Source organism: Manis javanica, chromosome 4 (assembly GCF_040802235.1).
Source record: "Manis javanica isolate MJ-LG chromosome 4, MJ_LKY, whole genome shotgun sequence".
Classification (NCBI taxonomy): Eukaryota; Metazoa; Chordata; class Mammalia; order Pholidota; family Manidae; genus Manis; species Manis javanica.
Window position 1 is genome coordinate 125,959,097 of NC_133159.1, and position 20,948 is coordinate 125,980,044.

The 20,948-nt window shown below is 42.7% G+C and overlaps 1 pseudogene; it reads right to left on the reverse strand.

Moving 5' to 3' along the window:
* Positions 1-10,763: 10,763 nt before the first annotated feature.
* LOC140848605 (uncharacterized) overlaps positions 10,764-20,948 on the reverse strand; it is a 312,197-nt pseudogene continuing 302,012 nt past the window's right edge.

The window sequence follows — 20,948 nt, forward strand, 5'->3', positions numbered from 1 at the left end:
CAATGATGGCTGGGATAAATGACATGAACAAGGATGGATAATTCTAGAACAAGTTTACATTTATTATGTGCATGATCTGAAAGGACTACTTAGTCAAATAACCCACTTGGCAAGTGACATTCAACTATTCCTGGCCATCAATACAAAGCTAATGGGGAAAAACTGTTAGAAAATCTAGAAGCTCCTAGGCCATATAAATATATATATATATGGGGCTGTACTAGACTAAAAAATATCCTCCCAAAATTCATGTCCACTCAGGACCTTAGAATGTGACCATGCTTGGAAATAGGGTCTTATACTATACTATAGTTATACTGTAGTATAGCAGGCCTTAAATCCAATAAGGTCATATTGGAGACAGAGAAGAGAATGCCCTGTAAAGAGAGAGGGAGAGACTCAAGTGATGCATCATATGCCAAGGAACGCCAAGGGGTGCCAGCAACCACCAGTGGTGAAAATAGGGGCCTGAGACAGTTTCTGCCTCAGAGCCACCAGAAGGAACAAGCCCTACCTACACCCTGATTCAAGACTTCTAGCCTTCATACTGTGAAAGAACTCATTTCTGTTGTTTTTAAGCCACCAACTTTGTAGTGATTCATTACCAGGAAACCAATCAAGAGCCAACAGAAAAGACAATAAAGTGGCAGCCTGAACCCTGAGAAGGAAATCAGCCCTGCTCTCTCCACATCAACATTTCTACAAGAATCTGTCAGTGGTGACTACACAGATTGTATTACGTGCAGGGTGGCCTAGGGAGAGCCAGAGCTAGGATACCAAAAACACCAAAATGAGAGAAGTACAAAAAAGATAAATGGGGAAGGAGCTCAGAAGGAAGAGCGGTGGCACTGCAGGGGTGGGAAGTGCTGCTGATTCTAATCTGGTTTTTTCATCCACTTGTTTCTGAATAATAATAAAAACTTCCCAGAAAGCAATACCTGCCTACCCAGAACTCATGATCAGAGTTTCTATCCCAGAAAGATTTAAGCAAAATGGAGGAGTAAGGATGTCCCAAAATCCACTCCTCCAAAAAACAGTAAGAACACTGGCCAAAAAATTGTCAGTATCAATTTTTTTCAGAACTCTGGAAATCAACCAAAGGACAAGAAGTGTTTATTGAAGAAAAATGGCTGAAATTTCAGCAAGAGAAAGTTCTGTGGCCTTTAACCGGCCCTATTCCCATCCCTTCCCCTGCCCAACTCTGGTAGCCTTGAAAACCAACAGGTCACAGTCACAGTGGAATCAGCAGCCTAGAAGCCCCTGGAGGGAGCAAAATAAAACCTTCAAAGCCCCATTCCCAGGAAACTGTCCTTATCTTCCCTCTCTGTGTGTGGGGGGGGCTCTGCAAGTCTGCACTGGAGCTCACTTCTGTTACCCATCATGCTTCATATCACTCTCTTACAGAATTAAAGAGGCACATCTTTGCCTTTAAATAAATTTCATGGAAAATGAATCAAACTCTACTTATAGTATAAGGGGCTCAGAGTCACCTGGACACAACTGGGAATCTGGGAATCACTCTGGATCAACCATTGCCAAAGGATGTTGATGTTTCATAAAACGTTAGTGCCACAGGAAATAAATACATTGCAAATAAAAGGGACCTGTAGTCAAGTAAGTCTGGGAAACACAAGGTTAAATAAAGTTCAATTTTTTTCTTTACCTCTAGGACTTCTCCTTGTCTTCTATGTGCTAGTGTACACTATAAAGCTTTGAGTCCATTTCCCAAGCTTATATGACCAAGGAACCCTTTTGTTACTCAGAACATTTCTCAGCACTAGTAGGAAAAACTTAGACAGCTCTCTTGAGACATCTGTCTTGCCAGTGGGTTTCAACCTGTGAACAAGTTCACTATGGATTCAATGTGACCAAATAAATGACAGTAGAACATTCTTGGGGTGAAAGGGTTATACCCAACTTTATTCCCATGGTGGCAGGTCAATCACAAAACTCTCATCCACTCAGAGCGAGTTTGCAGGCAGCAAGCCAGTCTCTGCCTCTGGGCCTCTGGGCCCACACAGCCATCTCAATCTCTGTCCTCGGCACTGCCACCACTCCAGCCTCTGCTCCCCTGCAGCCTTGGGCAGAGCTCTTTATATAGACTCAATAATGACATTATAGCCAACCAGGGCCTGGTGAGAATGCTGGCCCTAGGAACCTTCACTTTATCCACAACATCTCAGAAACCATAAAGAAGCCCATTTGGAAAGCTACAGAATTAGGTCTCTATTACACGAGTTAACATAGAACATAGCTGTGTCTGCTCAAAAAGTCAAAATGTTTGAGGGTAGATGAGGTAAAAAATGAAACTGATCAGGACACAACCAAAAACTGAAAATCTAGAGTATTTGCAGGCAGGAGCTATATCTTAACCATCTTTAAATCCACAGCACTTAGGACAACATCTGGCAAATAGTTACATTCAATATGCTCATGAAATAAATGAATGAAAAAATAAGAGGGGGATGGGAAGATTCAAGATGGTGCAATAAGAGGTGAGACAGAGAACTGCTCCCAAAACCACATATAATATGAAAATATAGATAATACAATTAATCCTAAAGGAGCAACAGGAAAGAAGGCTGCACCAGACTGCATACACCTGGAGAACAGACCAGACCTCAGGGAACAGGGCAAGGTACCAAAGCTGTGATCTGCTGGGACCCAAGCCCTTCCCCCACCCAAGTTCACCTGTGGAAGGAAGAGAAATGGAGCAGGGAGGGGGTGGAAGCCTAGGACTGCTGAACACCCAGCCCTGGAGATCTGCTTTCAGAGCACAAACCTACATTGCATGGTGCTCTGGAGATCAGTGGGGTTGGAAAGCTAAGAGAGGCAGAATATGTGAAGAGACTGAGATTCCAGCCGCTTGTGGAAAACAGGGATCCATATCCGGCTGCAGTGGGACAAAAGAAAGGTGGGCAGTCTGAGAGACTTCCTTACAGTGAGAGGGTTGCTAAAGGGGCAAGGATTGCACAGAGCTCACTGCTCAGGACAAAGGAAAGGTAGACAAAATTGTCTGGGTACACTCTGCTCAGCAGGTTGGGAACTTTCAGGAGCTTCAGGCACTCCATTCTGCTGGCTGGCTACACAGCTCTGAGGCCCCCCACTGTGAATGCAGCCTGCTGAGCCTTCCTCCTGGCCTGCTGGCACCAGCTTGCAAACCGGCAGGCCCTGCCCTGGTGTTAGACCAGCCAGAGGCCCCACCTACTGCAGCTACAGACACAAAGTGCAGAGGCTTACACCTGTGTGGTCGGCCCACTGGTTCTGACAATGGAGACAGGCACTGCAGCCAGGAAGCAGGAAACAGCTCTTTCCTTCCCCCCACCCCCCAGGTACCAGAGCAGCTCCCCTGCAACCCCCGACATCACTCCAGGGGCTGAGAAGCTCCAGAGACTAGAGTGTCTGGGCACTAGAGGGTGCCACATACAAATATGAAACATCAAAGGAACCTGGTTCAGAGAAGAATCTCACCAACACCAGGAAAGGGCCAAATGAAACTTAACTTACCCATCTTCCTGAAAGAGAGTTCAAAATAAAAATCATAAACATGTTCATGGAGGTACAGAAAAATATTCAAGAACTCAGGGATGAATTTAGGACAGAGATTCAATCATTAAGAAATTCCATATCTGAAATAAAACATACAATGGAGGGATTTAAAAGCAGATTAGATGTAGTAGAAGAGATGGTAAATGGAATAGAAATTAGAGAAGAGGAATACAGGGAAGCTGAGGCACAGAGAAGTAAAAGAATCTCTAAGAATGAAAGCATATTGAGAGAAATGTGTGACCAATCCAAATGGAACAATATTCACATTATGGGGGTACCAGAAGAAGAAGAGAGAGAAAAAGGATAGAAAGTGTTTTTGAGGAGGTAATTCCTGAAAACTTCCCCAATCTGGGAAAGGAGATAGTCTCTCAGGCCATGGAGGTGCACAGATCTCCCAACACAAGAGACCCGAGGAAGACAACACCAAGACATATAATAATTAAAAGGGCAAAGATCAAGGATAAGGACAGAATATTAAAAGCAGCCAGAGAGAAAAAAGATCACATACAAAGAAAAACCCATCAGACTTCTCAACAGAAACCTTATGGGCCAGAAGGGAGTGGCATGATGCATTTAGTGCAATGAAGCAGAAGGTCCTCAAACCAAGAATACTCTACCCAGCAAGGTTATCATTTAAATTTGAAGGAGGGATTAAACAATTTTCCGATAAGCAAAAGTTGAGAGAATTTACCTCTCACAAACCACCTCTACAGTGCATTTTGGAGGGACTGCTATAGATGGAAGTGTTTCTAAGGTTTAATAGCTGTCACCAGAAATAATAAAACCACAGTAAAGAAAATAGAACAATTACTTATTAAGCAGATGCAAAATCAAATCAACTACTCCCAAAGTCAATCAAGGGATAAACCAAGAATACAGAATATGATACGTAATATATAAAGAATGGAGGAGGAAGAAGGAAAAAAAAGAACCTTTAGGTTGTGTTTGTAATAGTCTAATAAGTGAGATAAATTTGACTGTTAGTAAGGGAATTACCCTTGAACCTTTGGCAACCATGAATCTAAAGCCTGCAATGGCAATAAGTACATAACTATTAATGATCACCCTAAATGTAAATCGTTTTAATGCACCAATGAGAAGACATAGAGTCACTGAGTGAATAAAAAAAACAAGTCCCATCTATAAGCTGCCTACAAGAGGCTCACTTCAAACAAAGAGACATACACAGACTGAAAGTAAAGGGATGGAAAAAGATATTTCATGCAACAAATAGGGAGAAAAAAGCAGGAGTTTCAGTACTTGTATCAGACAAAGTAGGCTTCAAGCAAAGAACATAACAAGAGACAGAGAAGGATATTACATAATGATAAATGGTTCAGTCCAAAAAGAGGCTATAACTATTATAAATATCTATGCACCCAACACAGGATAACCTACAAATGTGAAACAAATACCAACAGATTTAAAGGATGAAATAGAATGCAATGTATTCATTTTGGAGACTTCAACACACCACTCACTCAAAAGGACAGATCAACCAGACAGAAAATAAGGACACAGAGGCACTGATCAATGTATTAGAATAGATGGCTCTAACAGATATCTACAGAACACTCCATCCAATGGCAACAGGATACACATTCTTCTCAAGTGCACATGGAACATTTTCAAGAATAGATCATATAGTAGGCCCCAATAAGAGCCTCAGTAAGTTAAAAAAGATCGAAATTGTACCAATGAGCTTCTAAGATCACAAAGGTATGAAACTAGAAATAAATTACACAAAGAAAATGAAAAATCCCACAAACACATGGTGGCTTAGTAACATGCTCATAAACAATCAATGGATCAATGACCAAATAAAAACAGAGATCAAGCAGTATATGGAGACAATGACAACAATAATTCAACACCACAAAATCTGTGGTACCCAGCAAAGGCCATGCTAAGAGAGAAGTATATTGCAATAGAGGCCTACATTAGGAAAGAAGAACAATCCCATATGAATAGTCTAAACTCACATTTAACAAAACTAGAAAAAGAACAAATGAGTCCCAAAGTTAGTAGAAGGAGCCCACTCCTTCTCAATAAATAAAATTGAGAAGAATGAAACAATAGAAAGAATCAATGAAAGCAGGAGCTGGTTCTTTGAGAAAATAAACAAAATAGATAAATGCCTAGCCAGACTTATAAAGAAAACAAGAGAGTCTACACACATAAACAGAGTCAGAAATGAGAAAGGAAAATTCACTATGGACACCACAGAAATACAGAGAATTATGGGAGAATACTATGAAAAATTATATGCTAACAGACTGGATAACCAAAAGAAATGGGTAACTTTCTAGAAAAATACAACCTACCAAGGCTGACCCAGGAAGAAACAGAAAATCTGAATAGACCAATTACCAGCAAGGAAATTGAATTGGTAATCAAAATACTACATAAGAACAAAATGTCTGGACCAGATAGTTTCACTGATGAATTTTATCAAACATTTAGTGAAGATCTAATACCCATCCTCCTTAAAGTTTTCCAAAAAGTAGAAGAGGAGGGAATAGTCCCAAACTCATTCTATGAAGCCAGCATCACTCCAATACCAAAAACAAGCAAAGACAGCACAAAAAAAGAAAATTACAGACCAATATCCCTGAAGAACATAGATGCAAAAATATTCAACAAAATATTGGCAAACTGAACACATAAATACATCAAAAAGATCATCCATCATGATCAAGTAGGATTTATTCCAGGGATGCAAGAAGGGTACAACATTCGAAAATCCTTCAACATCATCCACCACATCAACAAAAAGGACAAAAACCACATGATAGTCTTCACAGATGCTGAAAAAGCATTTGACAAAATTTACAACATCCACTCATGATAAAAACTCTCAACAAAATGGGTATAGAGGGCAAGTACCTCAAGATAATAAAGGCCGTATATGAAAAACCCATAGCCAATATTATACTTAACAGCGAGAAGCTGAAAGCTTTTCCTTTAATATTGGGAACAAGACAAGGATGGCCACTCTCACCACTTTTATTCAGCATAGTTCTGGAGTTCCTAGCCAGGACAATCAGACAACTCAAAGAAATAAAAGGCATCCAGATTGGTAAAGAAGTTGTTAAACTGACTGTCCCTGTTTGAAGATGACATGCTATTGTACATAAAAACCTTAAAGAACCCACTCCAAAACTACTAGATCTAATATCTGAATTCAGCAAAGTTGCAGGATACAAAATTAATACACAGAAATCTGTTCACTCCTAAACACTAACAATGAACTAGCAGAAAAGGAAATCAGGAAAACAATTCCATTCACAATTGCATCAAAAAGAATAAAACACCTAGGAATAAACCTAACCAAGGAACTGAAAGACCTCTAATCTGAAAACTACAAGACACTCATGAGAGAAATTAGATACCAATAAATGGAAACACATCCCATGCTCACGGATAGGAAGAATTAATATTGTCAAAATGGCCATCCTGCCTAAAGCAATCTACAGATTGAATGCAATCCCTATCAAAATACCAACAACATTCTTCACCAAACTAGAGCAAATAGTTCTAAAATTCATATGGAACCACACAAGATCCTGAATAGCCAAAGCAATCCTGAGAAGGAAGAATAAAGCAGGAAGCATTATGCTCCCTGACTTCAAGCTCTACTACAAAGCCACAGTAAACAAGACAATTTGGTACTGGCACAAGAACAGACCCATAGATGAAAAGAACCGACTAGAGAGCCCAGATATAAACCCAAGCATATATGGTCAATTAATATACAATAAAGGAGCCATGGACATACAATGGGGGAAATGACAGCCTCTTCAACAACTTGTGTTGGCAAAACTGGACAGCTACATGCAAGAGAATGAAACTGGTTTATGGTCTATCCCCATATACAAAAGTAAACTCAAAATGGATCAAAGACCTGAATGTAAGTCACATGAAACCATAAAACTTTTAGGAGAAAATATAGGCAAAAATCTCTTGAATATAAACATGAGCAACTTTTTCATGAACAGGAAGGGAAACAAAATAAAAAATGAACAAATGGCACTACGTCATGCTAAAAAGCTTCTATACAGCAAAGGACACCATCAGCAGAACAAAAAGGCATCCTACATTTGTAAATGACATATCCAACAAGGAGTTAACATCCAAAATATATAAAGAACTCATACACCTCAACAACCAAAAAGAAAATAATCCTATTAAAAAATGGGTGGAGGATATGAACAGACACTTCTCTAAAGAAATTCAGATGACCAACAGGCATATGAAAAGATGCTCCACATGGCTAATAATCAGGGAAATGCAAATTAAAACCACAATGAGATATCACTTCAAACCAGGTAGGATGGCAACATAGAAAATACTAGGATCAACAAATGCTGGCGAGGATGCGAAGAAAGGGAAACCCTCCTACACTGTTGGTGGGAATATAAACTAGTTCAACCATTGTGGAAGGCAGTATGGAGGTTCCTCAAAAACTAAAAATAGAAATACCATTTGGCCCTGGAATTCCACTCCTATGAATTGACCCAAAGAATGCAGGACCCCAGTTTGAAGAAGACATATGCACCCCTATGTTTATGGTAGCACTATTCACAACAGCCAAGAAGTGGAAGCAACCTAAGTGTCCATCAGTAGATGAATGGATAAAGAAGATGTGGTACATATACACAATGGAATATTATTCAGCCATAAGAAAACAAATCCTACCATTTGCAACAACATGGATGGTGCTAGAGGGTATTATGCTCAGTGAAATAAGCCAGGCAGAGAAAGACAGGTATCCAATGATTTCATTCATCTGTGGAGCATAAGAACAAAGCAAAAACTGAAGGAACAAAACAGCAGCAGACTCACAGATCCCAAGAATGGACTAACAGTTGGCAAAGGGAAAGGGACTGGGGAGGGTGGGTGGCACAGGGAAGGTAGTATAGCACAGAGAACCCCCATGCCTGTGATGTTCATCAAGGCCATTCCTGCAGATAAGCAGGATTGCCGCAGTGTCTACCCTTGTCAGTGGGGACCCACCTACATATGGACTTTCAACCTGAAGATGAAGGAGAACCCATCTAAGTGGATTCTAGCTGGAGTACCTTGCTTCTCCAGATTTAGCTTCCTGCAGAAACAGTAAACAAGGCTGAGCTAGAGGCTACCCAGGGGGGCAAGTGGGTGAGGGGTACCACAGACACACAGAGAGGTAAAATAAATCTTAAGTACTCAAAATTCTGTAGAATTGTTTTAATCAACTAGGCAAGAAATGTCTAAAGTGAGGCTGAGTTGAAGGTGTGTGGGCCCCAAAACTGGGGAGCATTTCATAACACTTTCCTAATAAAGTGATTTATTCTTCAACTGTCTGGAGGCTTTCAGAGTGCAGTTGTGATCCTGGATACCAGAGAAATGCACCAAATTGCCTGAGCCCTGGCACTATTACACAGCCCTGTGCTCAGCGCTCTAACCCCCAGATCCTCTATGAACCTAAAGCATTGGCATCACTCACTGAAAAACCCCATGTGTGCTTTTAAACAAGCTTCCCAGGTGATTTGGGTGCACATTATGGTTTGAGAAACTTTACTCTGGATCAGGGGTCACCAAACTCTGTAATGGGCCAGACAGAAAACATTTGATTTCTCAGGGCATTTGTTTCTGTTGCAACTTCTCAACTCTGCCCCTGAGGCCCAAAAGCAGTCAGTGACAATACATAAATGGGTGTGGCTATGGTCCATAAACTTTATTTACTGAGCCATATTTTGCTGGTTACTGCTCTAGAGGATAACGGAAATGTGTATGTATGTGATATTTATCCTTCATTACCTCACACTTCCATTCAATAAATTCATATCTAACACTATTTGCCGAGAAAATACCTGTGAATGAGGTAGGTTGTTCCCTTGGATCATTATCATCCTTCAGAACCATTCACGGGGAGCCCAAGGAGAAACCCTTAACCCTTCATCTAAAGCTTTTTAACTTGTAAGTTTTCTAGCTTTTTCTCTGTAGAACAAATGTGCACTGGAAGCTCAAAGAATTCCACAGTTTCACTGAGTTTTAAAGAGCTCTCCAGGGAAGCTTGTTTGGTAAAAAGTCTGGGAGGGCCCATTATTCCTTCTACAATTATTACCACATATCCTTGAACTTTTTCTGGAATGAGTTATTCAAAAGAGTAGTCCTTAAACTTGAACAGGCATCAGAATAAGCTGGAGGGCTTGTTAAAACAAAAATATTGCTGGGCCCCATTGTCAGAATTGGTGATTCAATAAATCTAACAAATTACCAATGCTTTTGGTCCAGGGACCACTTTGAGAACTGTTCTTCAAGACAGAACATCCCACCTACCTACAAATCTCTGCTATGCAGAATACAGAATCTAATGCCAATTCCTCCGTGATTTTCCTGCTTTCTGTCCTGTGAGGGACCTTATTCCTCATCTCCATGACGTAAGAGTTAAAAAATTCCTCTGGAATCCAGGAATTCAAACTGGATTCACATATAAGGTGCACTTATAAGGTTTCTCTCCAGTGTGAACCCTCTGATGTCTATTAAAGGTGGACCGTTGAATCAAACTGGAGTTTTGTCTCTCACCAACCAGTACTTCCCACTGTTTGCCAACAACTTGCAGTTTCATGCCTACAGTTTAATGTCTGCAGGCAGATAGCTCTGCCCTCCTCATGAGCATCCTGCTTCCTGAGCCTCACCGAGAACAGTAATGTAAGAGCAGGCAAGACGAGGACTGAGGAGGAAGGAAGGTGACGTTTCACCACACAAGAGCAGGACACTTTGGAGCGTGTATCTTTTGAAGCAAAACCAAGTAGGATAGATATGTGTCAAACCTCTAGATAGTACTATAAATTAGATCCGTACTAGTGAGTTCTTCCTAAAACCTTCAGACAAAATGAGAAAATAAAGATAATTTTAAAAGCACAGTATGTTTTTTGGCAAAAATGATAGCCTAAGTGGGATGGCAGGATAGAGAGGCAGCCTGAGGCAAGTGGGAAGTGAGCTCAGGAAAAGGACACCCAGGACAGACTTACCTGAGACAATGCCCAGCGCTGGCCAGGCTCTCACACCGGGGGACCATGTGAGCACTTTCCTATCATTGTTGAGCTGACTGATAAACTTGATATGTTTGTATGGGATGATATAGGAGCTCAGTTGCCATCTGGGGTCTTTGCTGAGAAAATGCACTATATGAGTTACAGTCAACACACAGTGGACACTTCAGACACAAATGAGCTAGGGAGTAATGCTAAGTTTATTTAAAACAAGGGACACCTGAAGTTAGTTTGGCACCTGGATGACAAAAAGAACACATGAGCTCACTGGTACTCCATGCCCTGCTTCCCACAACAGAAGTCCTTCTCCAGAGGCCTATCCGAAGTTCTTCCCATGAGTAGCAACTGGGGCTAATTGTTCCCACTTTAACTGTTCCCAGATGGCACCTCTACAATGAGGTCTCCAACTGACACATTTTTCCCCAAGAGGTGCAAAAGAAGGAACTTTCAGAAAGATGATGAGTATCGTTCTCCTGATACAGAAGCAAGAAATTAAACCAGTATGAAATCCAATCCAGAGGCTAGAATGTCCTCCAAGTCCAAAACCACACCTGCAGAGGTACTCCCCTCTCCAATCCCCCAGAAAGAGAACAGGGATAGACTTTAACAAATGCAGCCTCCCTGGAGGATGCTAAGGGTTTTAAATGGACTGGAAGATGGAAAAGGGCTGTGAGAGCTTGGCTATTGAAAGGACTTCTTTCCTAAGTGAGATCTTTGATGCTTATCAAGGCTCGAGCTCCAGCTGAAGCTTTTCCCACAGCAGGTGCACTTATAAGGTTTCTCTCCAGTGTGAACCCTCTGATGTCTATTAAAGTTGGACCGTTGAATAAAACTTTTCTCACAGATGGGACATTTATAGGGCTTCTCTCCTGTGTGGATTTTCTCATGGTGGTGCAATCCTGAGAAATCACCGAAGCCTTTCCCACAGTAATCACATTTACAAGGTTTCTCCCCCATGTGAATCCTTTGATGCTTCACAAAGTCTAAACTCCTAAGGAAGGCTTTTCTGCAGGTGGGGCACTGAAAGTACATCTCTCCAGTGTGACTTATTTGGTGAAAAACAAGCTGAGAATTCCTGTAAAAGGTTTTTCCACACTCCCTGCAGGTGGGGAGTTTCTGGGCCATGGGGGCTCTCAGCTGCCCTCTAGGGGAGGTCTCTCTCTTCTCCTCAAGCCACAGCACAGACAGTTCTCCCAGATGAGGATGAGGCAAATGCTGATTCAGCTGTTTCCCAGAAGTCCTTTCCTGAGGACACAGCTGACCCCTGTGCCCTCACCCTGAAGGTTTTCCTGAACCTCGGGGAGCTTCTCTCCTTCTCCAAAGCATCTCAGCTCATCCTCACTGAAGAAGCCACTCAAAGAGACCTGAGAAGGTGTCCCTCCTGAGGCCTGACAGGAGGCATCTGGAGGTTCCTGGTCCCTGTAATTTCCCAAGTTTAGGTTTCTTTGTGATATTCCTGTGTTTCTCCTGAAAGAAGATAGAGAGTTTGAAATAGTTCAATAAATGGATTGCCCTATCTTCTACCTGATATGTCAAGGAAAGAGCCATCATAAAACATTATTTCTTTTTATGAAGAGGACACTGGTGAGTGAAGAAGAAAAATATGATCCAGCCTGAGTGCCTGGCACTCCCTACCTGTGTGCTGGTCCAGATTAAGCGATCCAGCTCTGGGCTGTGAAGCATGCCTGACAGCAGAGCAGGGCTCACAGAGCATTTTGTTGCCCCACCCTCCTCCCTAACAGCCATAAATAATCAGCATGCATTTCTTCAGGCCCTTAAGAAAGTGGCACACATTTCTTTTCCTAGGAAAAAAAGTGTATCAAAGCATTACTTTTAAAAATGTCTGGTTTTTGTCTAATTATATATAAAGGATAAATATGATCTCTAAAAACAATCTGGAGAAAAGCATAAATAAAACCCAATCAACCTCAATCATACTACCCAAAGGTAACATCCATTGAATATACATTTCCCCCCAGTCTTTATTTAACCTATATGCATGCAAGTCTAACATAATTTACATCATATTGTATATAAGTTTGGTATCTGGCTTTTCAGCATTTAAATTGCAAATGGTGGTATTTATTATTTTCACATGGATTCTGCCATTCACAAGTAACCTAAAAATTCATGAAATGCACTGATTTTACTAAGGTGTTAGTGGAAAAGTGAGTTCCTTGATCTATACTTGAATCTAACATTCACTTCAGCTTCATTAAGTCACATAACAGGTAAAATTGTGTTATCATGACTTAGGTTTCCAGCTATTACTACTTATGGTGCAAATAGTAAAGATTTTTATTTTGGTGGTACTTTTTATTTTCAACTATTATGAATTACTCTATGAATATCTAAAGATCCTATTTACCATCCTTTCTTGTATTCATGTATTTCAAGTTATTTGCTACAGATCCAGGAATCTGCCAGAGAATTAGACCTGAACTTGTTAGTTCACAAAACTTCAGAATATTCCTCTTAAATGGCAAAGGTAGTTTCTCATGTCTTTAAAGAAGTCTTAAAAATGTCATGGTCCATCATGGAGATGTCATAATAAACATAATAATATTTATATATCAGTATCCCACTATTTTAGTAATTTTTCCTTTTCAAAACAACAGACTCTTAATAGTCACATACTGATGAAGCAGTCTTCTTTCAAAGCTCCATTACTATTCTTGCAGCTTTTTGAGATTTACGCCCCTGCTGGCCTGATTTAAGTATGAGCTCTTCTCTGGTAGATCAAACAAAACAACACATACGGTCTCTCCATGACTTCTGCCCCCATGGTCTCATCCCAATCTGGAGACTGCCTAACTGCTGTAGCTTTCAGATTGGCCCAGTCCTTTCCCACCTTACTGCTCACTTCCATAGCAACTCAGGGCTTGTCCCTGCACAGCTGGACTCCTGCACCAACTTCCCACAGGGATTCTCTCCTCCATATATTTCCTCCCAGTCTCCTGCACTTGGCTCCTCAGCCTCTCTTCTTCCCACATACCCTCTCTCTCAAGAACCTATGATGGCATTTCTTTATCTTATCAAGGCAGGCTGGCTTTGTAAACTCTCCAGTCTGTTTCAAGGTAAGGTCTAATGGGGCCCAGTCAGCAGGCGGGATAAAGGGGGTGGGGAGGGAGAATGAGTAGGAATACATGAGCTATAGGTCACAAATAAAAACCTACAACAAAGAAGATCTCTCTACCTTTCACTCAATTTTGCTGTGAATCAGAAACTGCTCTAAAAAATAGTGTATAAAACAAAAATCCTACTGCACAATCTTTAGAGCAGTATTTTCAAGCTTTAGTGTCTGCTACCTACAGCAGGACATATATTTATGATGAAACATAATGCATACAACATAGTTGGGCCAAAAATTTACTGACATACTTCCTACCCTGACATCTAGTATTTTCTATTTGCAATCTGATATTTTCTATTCCATGTTATCATTTCACTTTTTAAAACGCTGATTACAATGTATAAGATGATTTTACAACACACCAGTTAGTTGTGAAATGAATTTTAAATATATTGCTCCAAAGGAATCCTTGTGAAATAGTATTATGGTAAATATATCGCTTAAAAATGAAATCATATATATCATTTGATATTTGCTCTCTCTTTAGTATATTAGCAAAGGAAGAGAACTAATTAGATCCCACTGGGGAGAAAGATGGCTTGTCATGTAATTCTCATCCTTGAGCCTTTTATTCCTCCATGGTCCTGGGTACTTTTGCATATGCAACAGGGTGTGTGTGTGTTTGATAGTTAGGTTTCACATAACTGCAGTGTTTTAAAAAGAGTGAAGAAGACAGTGGTTTTAAAAGGGTATAAGGGGTGATTGTTACATTACATCAGAACAAGTTCAGATTTCTTCTTCCCCAGTCTTAAGGGACAAGATTTATATGAAGAATCTGTCATTGTTGCTGTTTAATAACTGTCAGGTGCATGGAGATTAGCTAAAACATGCTTTTCTGTTTATTTTGTCTTACTTTGTTGACGGTGGGTTGATTACTATTCATTACAACCAAAATACGAAAAGACAAACATGAGTTCAGAAGGGCAACAATATCTGTGACACATCTGTTTCTGTAATGGGTTCTATTCGTATATTTAGGCTCGATCTGTTCTGATCTTTACTCACTCTGACAAAGAAACTGTCACATCACAGCAGACAAGACTGACAGCAGCAGATCCAATGTGTGGTCCTTCTTCCATGATAAAGTATGTGTGTCAATAGACCTACAGACAGAGATGAGGAGACCCAAACTTGGTATTCACATGTGACTAACCAGATCATAGAGTGTTAACCAGGGTGATATAAATCAAGTCCTAATACCTCTCTGCCATCTCCGATTTAATGACAGGATGCCAGAGACAGTTTGGGCCCAGTGAGAGCTCACTCACCTATGTAGGTGGGCCTCAGAATCTTCTCACTGACATGAAAGTGCAATCCTGACAGTTTATTCCCATACTCTGTTAAATTAGTCAGATCAGGCTTAGAACTGGAAATGCCTGACACAGAGATAACATGTGGGCACAGATGAACAGGGAGGACTAGGCACCAAGCTGTGTCTTTCAAAGGCACACCCTGGGCATGAGATGGAAACTGAAGGCTCTGGATACCACTTAAGGAAACTCATCTACAAGGATGTGCGGGGCTTCTCAGACACCAGTACTCATGAAAGCCATCAAAAGAAGTCTAGGTGGGTGACCAGGAGGGCCTGCAGCCCACCAGGCACACTCGTCCAAGGCTTGGGACCCCAAGAAGGGTGGGTTCAGACAGTGTGGTTCAGTAGAAAAGAATGCAGACTGAAGACCCTGCCACACTGAGTGCCACTGTGACTCAACACTCAAAAGCCATGTAACAGAGAGCAAGGGACCTCACCTGACATGCACTTCATTGCCTGTGAAATGATGACACCATTGCCTACCAAATGGGGTACAGAAGTTAGCTTGTGTCATGCACTGATGGCAGCTCATGGGCACAGAACACTTTCAGGGCCAGGAAGCTGCAGGGATAACCTGACTATCTCCAGTTCCCAGCCCTTTCTCTGAGAACTCCCTTCATCCAGGGAATTTTAAGCAAAACAGCTATTTCCAAAAGTGCACAGAAAATGTCTAACCATCTTTTCCATCTCCTTCCACAAAGCTGGCATACTCCCTCACCTCCTGAGACCATTTTCCCATATGTCTCCAGCATGAGATCCCAGTATTGCTCTTTCTGAGTGGAATCCAGGTGCCTCCACTGCACCTAGAAAAGATACAACACAGTGACTCCAGTGGAGGGCCTTGAACTCTGCCTTCCCCACCGACAGGAAAGCTGGGAGGGAAGGGATGCACCTTGGATCCCAGCCAGCAGAGATCTGCAAGATCATGGGAGGGGTTCAAGGGAAGCGGCCAAGGGGAAAACTACATTGGTATTTCTTACCCTTTCTGGATTTCTTTAAATTGTATGTATTTAAGAATGGACGACACAGGTGGAGCCAAGATGGCAGCATGAGTAGGACAGTGGGAATCTCCTCCCAAGAACATATATATTTTTGAAAATACAACAAATACAACTATCCCTAAAAGAGAGACCACAAGACACAGGACAACAGCCAAACTACATCCACACGTATGAGAACCCAGCACCTGGCGAAAGTGGTAAGATAAAAGCTGCAGCCTTTTGGGAACCAAGGCCCCTTACCCCAGGTCCCGGTGGGAGGAGAGTAGTCGGAGCGGGGAGGGAGAGGGAGCCCAGGACTGCTAAACACCCAGCGCCAGCCATCCGCACCAGAGCGCAGACACACAGTGCATGCTTTGGGTGCTGGAAACTAGGGAAGCAGGACAGTAAGACCTGTGAGAGGCTGGCACCCCTGGGACAAAGAAAAGCGAGTGCTTTTTGAAAGTCTTAAAGGGAAAGGGACCCCACGCCTGGACAGAAGTATTGCGGGTCACAGTACAGCAGCTGGAAATTCAACAGAACTCTGGGCGCACTAACACCCTGGGCAACAGCTCTGGGACCCCTCATGGAGGTAAACAGCCAAACAGTCCCCTGTGCATTACCCCTCCAGGGCCCTGCCATAGCAGGGCAGCAGCCTGAAGCTGGCCATGCCCACCGCATGGGAGCTTCCTCCATACTGGCCGGGCAATATACAGAGACCCAATCTACACACAATTGCCCAACACAAGCCACTAGGGGTTGCAGTTGTCCTAGTAAAGAAAGGCCAGGAGCAGGTGGAAAGAGTCTTGACTCTACCAGCTGTCAGATGAGTCAATGACATACCACTACACCTATCAATGTGAAAAGGCAAAAAAATTTGATCCAGACAAGACTAACCCAGACAGCTTTGACATCTTCCACATCTTCCCCTGAGAAGGAACCTGGGGAGATAGATTTAACCAATCTTCCTGAAAAATAATTCAAAACAAATGTCTTAAACATGCTGATGGACTTGCAGAGATATATGTAAGAACTAAGGAGGGAGAATACAGAAATAAAACAATCTCTGGAAGGACTTCAAAGCAGAATGGACGAGATGCAAGAGACCATTAATGGACTAGAAAACATAGAACAGGAATGCAGAGAAGCTGATACAGAGAGATAAAAGGATCTCAAGGAATGAAAGAATTTTAAGAGAACCGTGTGACCAATCAAATGGAACAATATACGCATTATAGGGGTACCAGAAGAAAAAGAGAGAGAAAAGGGGATACAAAGTATCTTTGAGGAAATAATTGCTGAAAACTTCCCCAAACTAGGGGAGGAAATGGCCTCTCAGACCACAGAGGTACACAGAACTCCAATGACAAGGGATCCAAGGAGGGAAACACCAAGGCAAATAATAATTAAAATGGCAAAGATCAAAGACAAGGACAAGTATTAAAGGCAGCCAGAGAGAAAAAAAAGGTCACCTACAAAGGAAAACCCATCAGGCTGTCATCAGACTTCTCAACAGAAACCTTACAGGCCAGAAGAGAATGGCATGATATAATTAATGCAATGAAACAGAAGGGCCTCGAACCAAGAATCCAGCACAATTATCATTTAAATATGAAGGAGGGATTAAACAAATCCCAGACAAGCAAAAGTTGAGGGAATTTGCCTCCCACAAACCACCTCTACAGGGCATCTTATACGGGCTGCTCTAGATTGGAGCACTCCTAAAAAGAGCACAGAACAAAACACCCAACATATGAAGAAGGGAGGAGGAGGAATAACAAGGGAGAGAAATAAAGAATCATCAGACCATGTTTATAACAGCACAATAAGTGAGATAAGTTAGACAGTAAGATAGTAAAGAAGCTAACCCTGAACCTTTGGTAACCACAAACTTAAAGCCAGCAATGGCAATAAGTACATACCATTCAATAATCACCCTAAATGTAAATGAACTGAATGCCTCAATCAAAAGACACAGAGTAATAGAATGGATAAAAAAGCAAGACCGAGAGGCGGGAGCCAAGATGGCGGCGTGAGTAGAGCAGTGGAAATCTCCTCCCAAAAACACATAGAGCTATGAAAATATAACAAAGAAAAATCTTCCTAAAATAGAGACCACAGGACACAGGACAACATCCAGACCACATCCACACCTGCAAGAACCCAGTGCCTTGTGAAGGGAGTAAGATACAAGCCCCAGCCCGGCGGGACCCGAGCGCCCCTCCCCCCGGCTCCCGGCGGGTGGAGAGAAACCGGAGCAGTTTTTTTTTTTGGCGAGCGCTTTTTGGAAGCCTTAGAGGGACGGGCCCCCGTTGCTGGGGAGGCAGGGTGGCGGGACCGGTGAGGAGGTGCCTGGGAACAGCGCCGGAGGACAAAGAATATCCCGCGTTTCTCCCTGCGAGACCTGGGGGCGGGTGCCTGAGACCGGTGCCTGAGGACGGAGGAGGTCGCGCGTTTTTCCCCTTTTTTTTTTTTTCTCTTTTTGGCAAGCGCTTTTTGGAAGCCTTGAAGGGACGGGGACCCCAGTGCTAGGGAGGCACGGTGGCGGGACTGGTGAGCGGGTGGCTGGGACCGGCGCCTGAGGACAAAGAATATCCCCCGTTTTTCCCTGCGGGACCGGTGGGCGGGTGCCTGAGACCGGCACTTGAGGACAGAGGAAATCGCGCGTTTTTCCCCTTTTTTTTTTCTCTTTTCTGCGAGTGCTTTTTGGAAGCCTAAAAGGGACAGGGACCCCGGTGCTAGGGAGGCAGGGCGGCGGGACTGGTGAGCGGGTGCCTGGGACCGGCACCTGAGGACAAAGAATATCCCGCATTTTTCCCTGTGGGACCGGTGGGTGGGTGCCTGAGACCAGCACCTGAGGACAGAAGAAATCGCGCGTTTTTCCCCTTTTTTTTCTCTCTTTTTGCCAAGTGCTTTTTGGAAGCCTTGAAGGGACAGGAACCCCGGTGCTAGGGAGGCAGGGCGGCAGGACTGGTGAGCGGGTGCGTGGGACCAGTGCCTGAGGACAAAGAATATTGAGCGTTCCTTCCCTGCGGGACCGGTGGGTGGGTGCTTTTTGGAAGCCTTGAAAGGACAGGGACCCTGGTGCTAGGGAGACAGGGCAGCAGGACCAGTGCACGGGTGCCTGGGACCGGCACCTGAGGAAAAAAAAAAAAAAATCGCGTGTTTTTTCTTTTTTTTTTCCTTTCTGTTCCCTCTCTCATTGTTGCTGTTGTTGTTTTGGTTTGGAGAGTGCTTTTTGGAAATCTTAAAGGGGCAGGACAGGTCACTTAGACCAGAAGCAGGGAATCTGGGGATCTCTGGGCACTCTAACCCCCTGGGCAGCAGGGAGCACAGAGGCCCCTTACGGAGATAAATAGTCTCCTGGCTGCTCCCCCTCTAACGGGGCTCCACCATTTTGGAGGAACAGCCCCAGCCAGGCCAAGCCCACAGCAACAGTGGAGATAAACCCCAAAGCAACTGGGCAGGAAGCAGAAGCCCTGTCTGCGCACAGCTGCCCAGCACAAGCCACTAGAGGTCGCTATTCTCCCAGGAAAAGGCTACAAACCAACAAGAAGGGAAGCTCTTCCAGCGGTCACTTGTACCAGCTCTGCAGACTATCTCTATCACCATGAAAAGGCAAAACTACAGGCAGACAAAGATCACAGAGACAACACCTGAGAAGGAGACAGACCTAACTAGTCCTCCTGAAAAAGAATTCAAAATAAAAATCATGAACATGCTGACAGAGATGCAGAAAAAAATGCAAGAGCAATGGGATGAGATGCAGAGAAAAATGCAAGAGCAGTGGGATGAGATGCAGAGAAAAATGCAAGAGCAGTGGGATGAAGTCCGGAAGGAGATCACAGATGTCAGTAAAGAGATCACAGAAGTGAAACAATCCCTGGAAGGATTTATAAGCAGAATGGATAAGATGCAAGAGGCCATTGAAGGAATAGAAGCCAGAGAACAGGAACGTATAGAAGCTGACATAGAGAGAGATAAAAGGATCTCCAGGAATGAAACAACACTAAGAGAAATATGTGACCAATACAAAAGGAAAAACATTCGTATTATAGGGATACCAGAAGAGGAAGAAAGAGGAAAAGGGATAGAAAGTGTCTTTGAAGAAATAATTGCTGAAAACTTCCCCAAACTGGCGGAGGAAATAATCGAACAGACCATGGAATTATACAGAACCCCCAACAGAAAGGATCCAAGGAGGACAACACCAAGACACATAATAATTAAAATGGCAAGGATCAAGGACAAGGAAAGAGTTTTAAAGGCAGCTAGAGAGAAAAAGGTCACCTATAAAGGAAAACCAATCAGGCTAACATCAGACTTCTCAACAGAAACCCTACAGGCCAGAAGAGAATGGCATGATATACTTAATGCAATGAAACAGAAGGGCCTTGAACCAAGGATACTGTATCCAGCACGACTATCATTTAAATATGATGGTGGGATCAAACAATTCCCAGACAAGCAAAAGCTGAGGGAATTTGCTTCCCACAAACCACCTCTACAGGGCATCCTACAGGGACTGCTCTAGATGGGAGCACCCCTAAAAAGAGCACAGAACAAAACACACAACATATGAAGAAGGGAGGAGGAGGAATAAGAAGGGAGAGAAGAAAAGACTCTCCAGACAGTGTATATAACAGCTCAATAAGCGAGCTAAGTTAGGCAGTAAGATACTAAAGAAGCTAACCTTGAACCTTTGGTAACCACGAATCTAAAGCCTGCAATGGCAATAAGTACATATCTTTCAATAGTCACCCTAAATGTAAATGGACTTAATGCACCAATCAAAAGACATAGAGTAATAGAATGGATAAAAAAGCAAGACCCATCTATATGCTGCTTACAAGAAACTCACCTTAAACCCAAAGATAAGCATAGACTAAAAGTCAAGGGATGGAAAAACATATTTCAGGCAAACAACAGTGAGAAGAAAG